The sequence below is a fragment of the Mastomys coucha genome, unplaced genomic scaffold (genome assembly GCF_008632895.1).
Source record: "Mastomys coucha isolate ucsf_1 unplaced genomic scaffold, UCSF_Mcou_1 pScaffold22, whole genome shotgun sequence".
Classification (NCBI taxonomy): domain Eukaryota; kingdom Metazoa; phylum Chordata; class Mammalia; order Rodentia; family Muridae; genus Mastomys; species Mastomys coucha.
This window is the reverse complement of record NW_022196905.1, coordinates 134,258,117-134,267,878: the sequence shown is the minus strand read 5'-3', so window position 1 is coordinate 134,267,878 and position 9,762 is coordinate 134,258,117.

The following is a 9,762-nucleotide window of genomic DNA, read 5'->3' as shown; positions in this document are numbered from 1 at the left end:
AAGATAGGGTCCCACTATGCAGTCCTGGCTGGCCTGGACCTCACAGAGGTGGCTTACTTCTGCCTCTGAGTGCTTAGATTAAAGATAAGCACTCTTAGTCAGCGGGGCTGAAGCTGCTGACAGCTCAGCAGGGTCCCAGCACCCAGTAGGGAGGCCATCTTGGACTCCGCCCTCTAACCAAGAAGCTATTTGCAATTTACACTAATGGAAAGGGGAAAATCTGGTTTCTCCAATGGAAAGCCACACTCTAGGGCAGCCCCTCTGCCCCCTGCATAGGACAAACTCCATGGTTTTCTTGGGGGCTTTTTGTTTCATTTTGCTTTGTTTGGACTTGTTTGTTTGTTGTAAAATTGTTTTTTGTTTTTTCATATTTTTGTCTTGTTTCTTTGGGAATTATTTTTCGTTTTGTTTTTTGTTTGTTTGTTTGTTTGTTTTGAGAGAAAGAGGAAAGGAGAAAGGGAAGCTGGGAGGATCTGGGAGAAATTTAATTTTAAAAAGGCACATGCCACAATGCCCGGCTACACTTTTTATTATTTTTGTTGTTGTTGGGTGTGACATAGCATGCAAGTGGAGGTCAGCAGATAACTTGGAGGACAGGACTCTCCGTCCACCATGTTGGTCTTGGGAGTCAAACTCGGATCGTCAGGCTTGTCAGCAAGTGACTTTAGCTGCTGAGCTGTCTCTCCAGCCCCTCCACCTTATTTCTGGAGACAGGGTCTCTCTACCCAGAGCGCATCAGTTTGACTGGATTGGCTGGTCAACAAGCTCTGCCACTCCCCCTCCTTGGCCTCTCCTCCCCAGTGCTGGGCTTCCAAGCAGGTACCACAAGTCCAGCTTTTTATGCAGGGCCTGTTGACTGAACCCAGGTCCTCATGTTTGGCAAGCTCTTTACAAACAGAGCGACTCCCCAGTCCTGAGGTACTTACTTCTTCACTGCCTCCCCTCCCTTCCCCCACTTCTGTTAGTTTTTTTGGGTAAGCAAAGTTTGCCTGTTCACATAGCGAAATCTGTCAATCTTGTGTTTTACAGTAGGCCCTCTTTGCGTCTTGCTTAAGCAGGCCTCCCCGCCACAGGAAGGACACAGAAGTACTCTCCCACCCCATCTTCCACAAGTGACTTTTATTTATGATTTGAGCCTGAAATTCAATTTCATTTTTTCCACATGAATAGCGAATTGTCTCCGTAGCATTTATTAAACAGTTTCCTCGCTCCCGGGTGGGCCTGGACTGCCATAAATCAGGCGTCCACGCAGGAGCGGGGCTGCCTCTGGGTCTTTGGTTTTTCTTCTGGATCATCACATCTGTTCAGAACCATCTTAATTACTGAACTTCATACCAGAGGGCTGGGTGGCCCTGGCAGCAGCCCAGGAAGGGACAGGGCCTGTGTAGTGAAGTTAAGGTATCACCATGTAGATGATATTTGTTTCAATATCATTTGATTTTATTTATTGGTGTGTATGTGTGATCTATGTACCTGTTAGTGTGCATGTGTGTACACCTGTGTTCATGTGTGATGAAGGCCAGAGGTCTTCCTCTATTGTTCCCCATCTTACGGGTTTTGCCATTTATTCACATGTATATGTCTGTGTATGTATGTGGGTGCAAGTCAGGGAGCAACTTCTGACCACCAGGTCTCTGCTTCTACTACATGAGTCACAGGAATTGAACTGAGGTGGCAGACTAGACAACAGATGTCTTTACCAACCGAGCACCTCATTGCCTTAGGTTCTGAGATAGGCTCTCTCACTAAACCTGCAACTCACCCATTAAGCCCAGGAATCCTCCTGCCTCTTCCTCCCCAGATGGGTTTATTGGATGTCACTGCAGTTGACTTTTGAGCAGGTGCTGGGGATCGAACTTGGGCCCCCATGCTTCTGCAGGAAACATTTTACCCACTGAGCCATGTCCCCAGCCCCTTGTGGTCCTTAATCACTGCACCTAATGTTTCTCAGTGATAGTGTGAGGAGGCACTTTCTCTAGAATAAGGAAATTCTCATCTCCCCCCATGTTCCCAAAAGTTTTGATGATGTAAATTCTAGTGAGAGAAGGAATGGTGATGTACACGAATCTCAACACTGGGAAGGCTGAGACAAGAAGACTGGGTTCCAGGGCCAATGGGGATATCCAACGAGTCTATGTCTTAAACACAAACAAACAAGATAAAAAGCTGGCACAGAATGAAACCAGCAGTATTCACAGGAAGGCAGTTCCTCCCCAGTTACAGGGCAGAAAATTAGTAACCCATCAATGAACATATATTTAATAAGAAAATCAGTACATTTATAGAAAGAGAATGAGATAGAAATTTTTAAACCCTGAACCTTTAATGAATTCAGAATATAAAGAAAGATTTATAAAAGAAAATCTTTTATAGCTCTTCTACAGGAAGGGCTAGAGAGAGGTCCTGGCCATTAAGAGCACTGGCTGCTCTTTCAGAAGACCAGAGTTTGATTCCCAGCACCCACATAGCAGCTCACAATTGTAACTCCAGTTTGAGAGGATCTGATTGATGCCTTCTTCTGGTCTCCAGCAGCAGCAGACACTCTCACATGGTACACAAATATATAGAAGTGAAACACTCATCCATAAATAATAATAATAAAACAATGAAAATAGAATAAAATAAAATAAAACAAAAACAAATAACAAATGATAAGCCCACAGGAAAACATGTGACAAGGAGGAAAGTACTGAGGAGTAAATCCAAACCTGCCACTGTCTGAGAAGAATGTGAGCTTCCAACACTGGGGCTGCAGAGACAGCTCAGTGGGGAAAGTTCTTGCCCTGCAAACCTGAGGATCTGAGATCAGCTCCCCAGCACCCATGTAAAGCCAGCAGCTACAGCAAGACGGAAGGAAGAGAATCTCCAGAGGCCCAGAGGCCAGCTGGCCTGACTCATTCAGTGAGGATGTCTCTCAAATAAGGTGGAAGGAGGGACTGGCATGTGCATGTATGCACACAGATGTCTGCACATGCGCACACACGCGAGCACACACACATACAGGTTACACACAATCTATAGGAGACACCCCCCTTAAAACTTAGTAAAAGGCAAAAGGGAAAGTGATAAGAATCTCTAATCAAAATGCAAAATTTGCCTCTCGGGATAAAGAGGATTAGGCCATAGCAGTGTGGACTTTCATGGCCATTTACACTGAACCTCCATGTTCCTGTTAGCATGACTTTCCTCCTAAAGAAGACAAAGGGCTGGGGAGGTGGCCCAGCCAGGAAAATGCTTGCTGTACAAGTATGAAAGCATGAATTTGCATCCCCCCAAGTCTACCTGAATACCTGGGTGTGGCACTCTCCATAAGCCCAGCATAGGGGAGAGGAGACAAGCTGATCCCAGAAGCTTGTGGACTGAGGAATACACCAGATGTTGACCTCTAACCTCCACAGATACAAAAGAATGCACACACATGCACATACCTGAACAAATGAACACACACGCATGCATACACACACACACAGGCACACAAAAGCCAGTCAGTACATCCAGAATTTTAAAGTACCTGCCTCAGTCTTTGACTAAACAGGCAGACAAAACTCTGTTAGGATTTTGGAGATTTGAGAAACAAAGTAATGAATTTCTTAGCTACAGAATCCTGCAAGTCGTGGGAAGGTTTGTAACAGCATAGGAAACATAAAGTCAGTTACAAGTTACACATTAGCAAAGGGCTCAGTTCTCAGCCTGCCTGGGATCCCACAGCTTCAGAAGGCTGAAGCTGGAGGATGACAATTCGGAAGCCAGCCTGCTTACAGAACAAGACTCTGACACAAAATAAGAAAGGGCTAGGCCTGCGCCTTAGTGTGGAGTGCTCGTCTCTAGTGCGCAAGGCCCTGGCTTCTATCCCAGCTCCTCAAGGAGGGGAGGGATGGAGGGAAACAAAAAATACTCAGAAACCTAAATGTCTAGGTAAATCTGGAGATTTATATTGGTTTTGTTGCATTGTGTTGTATCCTTGAAACACGACCTCATGCAGCCCAGGCTGGCCTCGAACTTATCATGTAGCAGACATGATTTTTGAACTCCTGATCTTGAACGTCCCACCTTTACATCCCAAGAGCTGGAGTTCCAGGGTGCACCGCAATGTCTGCCTGAAATCTGGAAATGTATGAGTATATTTGGAGCTAGGGAGAGGGCTCTGTGGCAAAGTGTTTGCTGTTTAAACATGAGGATCTGAGCTAGAGTCTCCAGAGCCCATGAAAAAATCCGGCATCTGTAATCCCAGCACTTGGGAAGCAGAGACAAGAGGACTCCTGGCTCCCTGACCAGCCAAACCAGTGAGCTGCAGGTTCAGTGAGAGACCTTGTCTTAGATTATAAGGTGGAGAGAGACTGAGGAAGACACATGACCTCTTACCTCTCACCTCTGACCTCCCACCTCCACATGAGCATACACAGAGAACATATTTCCAGCTTCTCCCAGGTAAATGTCTCTCATTACTCATGGGTAAAAAGTCAGTCTCATAATCAGTAATTGGGAATAAGCAATAGTGAAAATAATAAAAATAATGATAATGGATAAAATACTGCAAGGTGATTATGGGAACTTTGTAATCATGAACAGGTCTACTAGCAAAGCTAAAGACTTCAGTTAAAAACTTAGGAGAGCCGGGCAGTGGTGGCTCACCCCTTTAATCCCAGCACTTGGTAGGCAGAGGCAGGCAGATATCTGAGTTCGAGGCCAGCCTAGTCTACAGAGTGAGTTCCAGGACAGCCAGGGCTACTCAGAGAAACCCTGTCTCGAAAAAAAAAAAAAAATAATAATAATAGTCCACCAGGCCCTCACTGGGCTGGGTGTGTCCAGAAGTGAATATGTAGGTGGAATAGGGTGGGGGGGATGGGAGAAAAGAAAATAGGAGGTGGGGGATGGGAGAAAAGAAAAGGGAGCGCTTTGTGTGGTATGAAGAGAGGTGGAACTGGAGATATACAGGTGGCTTCTGGGAAAATGATGGATCACGCTGTTCATCAGTAGAGCTAGCAAAAAATGCAGGTGCCTTCCTCCTTTGAGAAGATGGACCTGCCGGGTGGTGGTGGTGCACGCCTTTAATCCCAGCACTTGGGAGGCAGAGGCAGGCAGATATCTGAGTTCGAGGCCAGCCTGGTCTACAGAGTGAGTTCCAGGACAGCCAGGGCTACACAGAGAAACCCTGTCTCGAAAAACCAAAAAAAAAAAGAGAGAGAGAAGATGGACCAGAGGCTTGACTCCAGACTGCATCCTCACCCAGGACAAAGAGCAGGAGCTACAGAGAGGAGGTGACAGCTGACTGAATGTGTCCTGCTGTTCTTACAGCTCGCAGTTGGCCTATCTGTTAAGTTGGTCATGGTGTGATGTCGGTTCAACTGTAAGATTGGACGACTCTGCCATGCATTACAACTCTGTGTTTTTTCTGTTCTGTATTTAACTTTGGCCAGCGTCTTAGGGTTTAATTGCTGTGAGCAGACACCATGACCGCAGCAACTCTTATAAAGGACAACATTTAATTGGGGCTGACTTAGAGGTTCAGAGGTTCAGTCCATTATCATCAAGGCAGGAGCATGGCAACATCTAGGCAGGCATTGCTCTAGAGGAACTAAAAATTCTACATCTTGTTCCAAAGGCAAATAGAAGACTGGCTTCCAGGCAGCTGGGACGAGGGTCTTAAAGCCCACGTCCACATTGACATACTTACTCAATAAGCCCACACATCCTAATGGTGTCAACGCTCTGGGCCAAGTATATGCAAACCATTGCAGGCAGGAATTTATCTCCTTTGGAATCTTTGGATTGGACATTTTTTAAAGATTTATTTATTATTATAAATAAGCACACTGTAGCTGTCTTTAGATGTACCAGAAGAGGGTGTCAGATCTCATTATGGGTGATTGTGAGCCACCATGTGGTTGCTGGGATTTGAACTCAGGACCTTTGGAAGAGCAATCGGTGTTCTTACATGATGAGCCATCTCACCAGCCCTGGATTGGACATTTAACCATCCTACCTTTCAAAAGAAGATGCCATTGCTGACAAGGCACGTGTGGGTACCACTATGATGAGCCTGTATGTGATGGAGAACAGTTTGTGAGCTGTGAAGAGAGGTGGACCTGGAGATGTGAGGGTGGTAGGAACAGCCTGATGTGAGGAGCCTGTGTTGTCACCTAGCCCATGCTGCTGCCAAGGGCCACATTTGGGTCGGTGACCCTGCAGCAATGGGGGTCTGTGTTGATGTCCATGGCCCATGTTACCGCCAAAGGTCATATGGACAGCTCTGATCTGGGCTGCCACCTGGGGCCATGTAGCTGTCTGAGGGCTGAGCAGATCTGGCCCCATTCCTCTGCTGAGCATCATGGGAGAGCTGGCCCTCCATCTCCTCAGCTGCAGCACTCAGGAAAGCGGCCCAGCACAGTAGAACTAACCCAGGTGGTGGGGTTGGAGGTGAGCTGGTTCTGAGGGTGTGAAAGCAGGGGAGCCGGCCCGGCCCCTCACTGGGGAAGTGTGGGAGAGCTGGCCCTGATGCCACATGCACATATGGGAGAGCCTGCCCTGCCCCTTGCTGGTTGCTGCAAACAGAAGTGCTGGCCCAGCCCCTCACTTGGGCAAAATAGGAGAGCTGACTGGTGACACAGGTGCAGGAGAGCTGTGGACGAACCAACTCAGCAACCACTGAGGCTCAGACTCAGGGTTAGAGTTGGCCTACCCCAACATCTACCCCATCTATGATCTGCTGGAGCACGAGAAGGGGCCAGTCTTGCAGATCCAAAGCTACAGGATCTCCATGATGCAGGGCAACAACAGGGTGTCCAAGAGGAATCCCAGTAAGAATCCAATATTGAAAGCTTGGCCAAAGCCCGATAGGCCTTGTACCAGACAAATGACTTATTCCAATGAACATCTGCAAATAAAGCTGTTTAGGCAAAAGGACAAAAAAAGTGTGGTGTGACACACTGTGACACACCACAGCTTCCAGGGTGAGATTTTGGGTGTTGGTTTGGTTTGCTTTGGTTTGTTTTGTTTGGGGTGGATGGGGAGGGCATTGCAAAGACAAAGGTTGGATATGGAGGGACTGGGAAATGAATGGGATTGGGGTGGCAAAATGGCTCAGTGGGTAAATATGCTTGCTGACAAGTCTAACACCCTGAGTTCAAACCCCAGGCCCCACAAGACAGAAGGAGAACCTGTTCCTTCTCTTTTGCTCTCACCTCTGTTAGTACGTGTGCATACGCAGTCAAGGTGCATAAGGAAAATATGACTTTTAAAAGATAAAGCAAAGCCAGACGTGGTGGTGCGTACTTCCAATTCCAGCACTCAGGGGCCTCTGTCAGGAGGATCTGGAATTCACAGTCAGCCTTGCTGTGTAGTGAGACCCCCTCTCCCAAAATTAAAATCAAGGAGTTGTGGACTTAGCTCAAGGCCCTGGGTTCTGTGCTCAGTATCAAAACCTAAATCACAGAAACTAAATTTAAAGATAATGAAGAGAGGGTTAGGACAGATGACAGGATTAAAAGGTTTTTTTTCTGTTTGTTTGTTTGTTTGGTTGGTTGGTTGGTTTGGTTTTGTTTGTTTGTTTGTTTGTTTTTTTGGAGGGGGGGACAAATCCTGCTGACACATGTCCATCAAGACTGACAAGTTAAGACAGAAAGGAGGACTGAAGAGATGGGTGCACAGCTGTGGTACCTGGGTCTCTCTCCTGTGGCCTGGGCTCTCTGCTGCTGGGGCCTGGAGCTGTGAGACGCGTTAGTTAGTTAGTTAGTTAGTTAGTTAGTTAGTTAGTTAGTTAAAAGGAGACAAAGCATGAGTGAGATATTTTATTATAGGAAAGAGAAAATAGGCTGGCTATGTAGAGAGAAAGGAAGGAGAGGAAGGAGAGAAGAAGAGAAAGAGAGAGAGAGAAAGGAAAGAAAGGAAGCAAGAGAGCAAGAAGGCAAGAGAAGAGAACAAAGAGCAGGAGAGGAAGAAGGCAAGAGAGGAAAGAAAGAGCAAGAGAAAGGGGAGGGGCGAACCGCCCCTTATATTGTGTGAGGCCTGGCTATCTGTGGGGCGGGCCATGCTAGGCTGTGGTCAGATGACTGGAGGGAGGGTCCAGCTAGAATGCTGGGAGCTTGGGCCATTGTCTACCTGACAGAGCACACATTTCCTGAGGAGGCAGCTGTGAGAGGTTGTGACTGAAACAGGGGCCAAAGACTCAGGAGTTCTGGTGGAACAACTTCCATCCCTTGCAGCAAAGATATTGCCAGCTGGGTCACCGGGGTTCAGACCTATTACTCTACTGGGCCTAGGTTGCTTAAATAGACCTCTGCCCTACACATGACTAAAAGGCTTGCTGTGCAAGGCGGAAAGCATGAAAAATGGAGCTAGAATGCCCGGAACCCATATAAACACTGGGTTTGCGCAACAGCCTGCTTGAAATTCCGGCCCCAAAGGCAGAGATGGGATTCTTAGAGGGAGGCTAGCCAATCAGCAAGCTCTGGGTTTGATTGAGAGGCCCTGCCTCAATGAATAAGGAAGAAAAGTTATGGGAGATGATTCCCAGCATCAACCTCTGTCTTCAACACACACACACACACACAGACACACACAGACACACACACACACACACACACAGAGAGAGACCAGGGAATGAACATGGACATGGACACATACATGAACAGGCATGTGTGCACCAGAAAAATAGAACCTCCAGGTAAGATAGCAGATTAGTGACACAGTGCAGGTTGAATTAGGGCATAAAACAGCAACCACATCCTTATGATAAAGAGCTGAAGACAACAGAAATACATCTAGGGGCCTTTTCTCTGAGAAGCAGTTGCTGGCTGCCAGCTGCAACACTGCTCAGGCCAGGGCCAGCTAGGGCCAGCTGTAACTACCAGGAAGGACTCTAGACTCCAAACACAAGGTCCACAAGAGCAGCAAGCTGGAGATGGAGCAGATGTGGAGAGCAACCCATGAGCAGAGAAGCCAGGGAGACAAAGGCAAGAAGAGTGCCAGGTGCAAGTGTGGTAAGAAAAATATCAACTCCCCTACGAGGGAAGCACACCAGAATGACAGCAGAACTCTCCCAGCAGCTGTTCTACTTTGTGATCTGTTACTGTGACCAATAAGGCCAAAAGCAACCTGGAGAGGGCATGTGTAGTGGCTATTCCTGGTTGTCAACTTGACTCTATCTGAAATGAACTACAATCCAGAATGTGAAGGCTCACCTGGTCCTAAGCTGGAGGCTGAGAGATACAAGTTTCCGACCTGAATCTTGGCATGGAGATCTTGAGGTATAGTGGCTATGAATCCCAGAGGATTAAGATAGAAAGATCTATAAATTCAAGATCATCTGGGATTAAAGGTATGGTGGCATAGTGGCTATGAATCCTAGAAGATTAAGACTGGAAGATCTACGAGTTCAACACACACCATTAACCTGGGCCACACCTTTTGCTGGAGACCTATATAAGGAAGAAGGAAAGCTCGCTCTGTTTCATCTGCTTGCCTTGAGGGACTGAGCAACTGCTGGATCCTCGGACTTCCATTCACAGCTGCTGCCGACCATTGTTGGGAGTTGGACTACAGACTGTAAGTCATCAATAAATTCCTTTACTACATAGAGACTGCCATAACTTCTGTGACTCTAAAGAACCCTGACTAATACAGAAGGGTTTATTTGGCTGATACTTCCAGGCCATTGTTTAGCATTGAGGAAAAGTCAGGGCAGGAATTCAAGGCAGGAACTTGAATCAGAAGGCATGGAGGAACCTTGCTGGCTGGCTTCCTGACTCGTATTGAGCCAGCTTC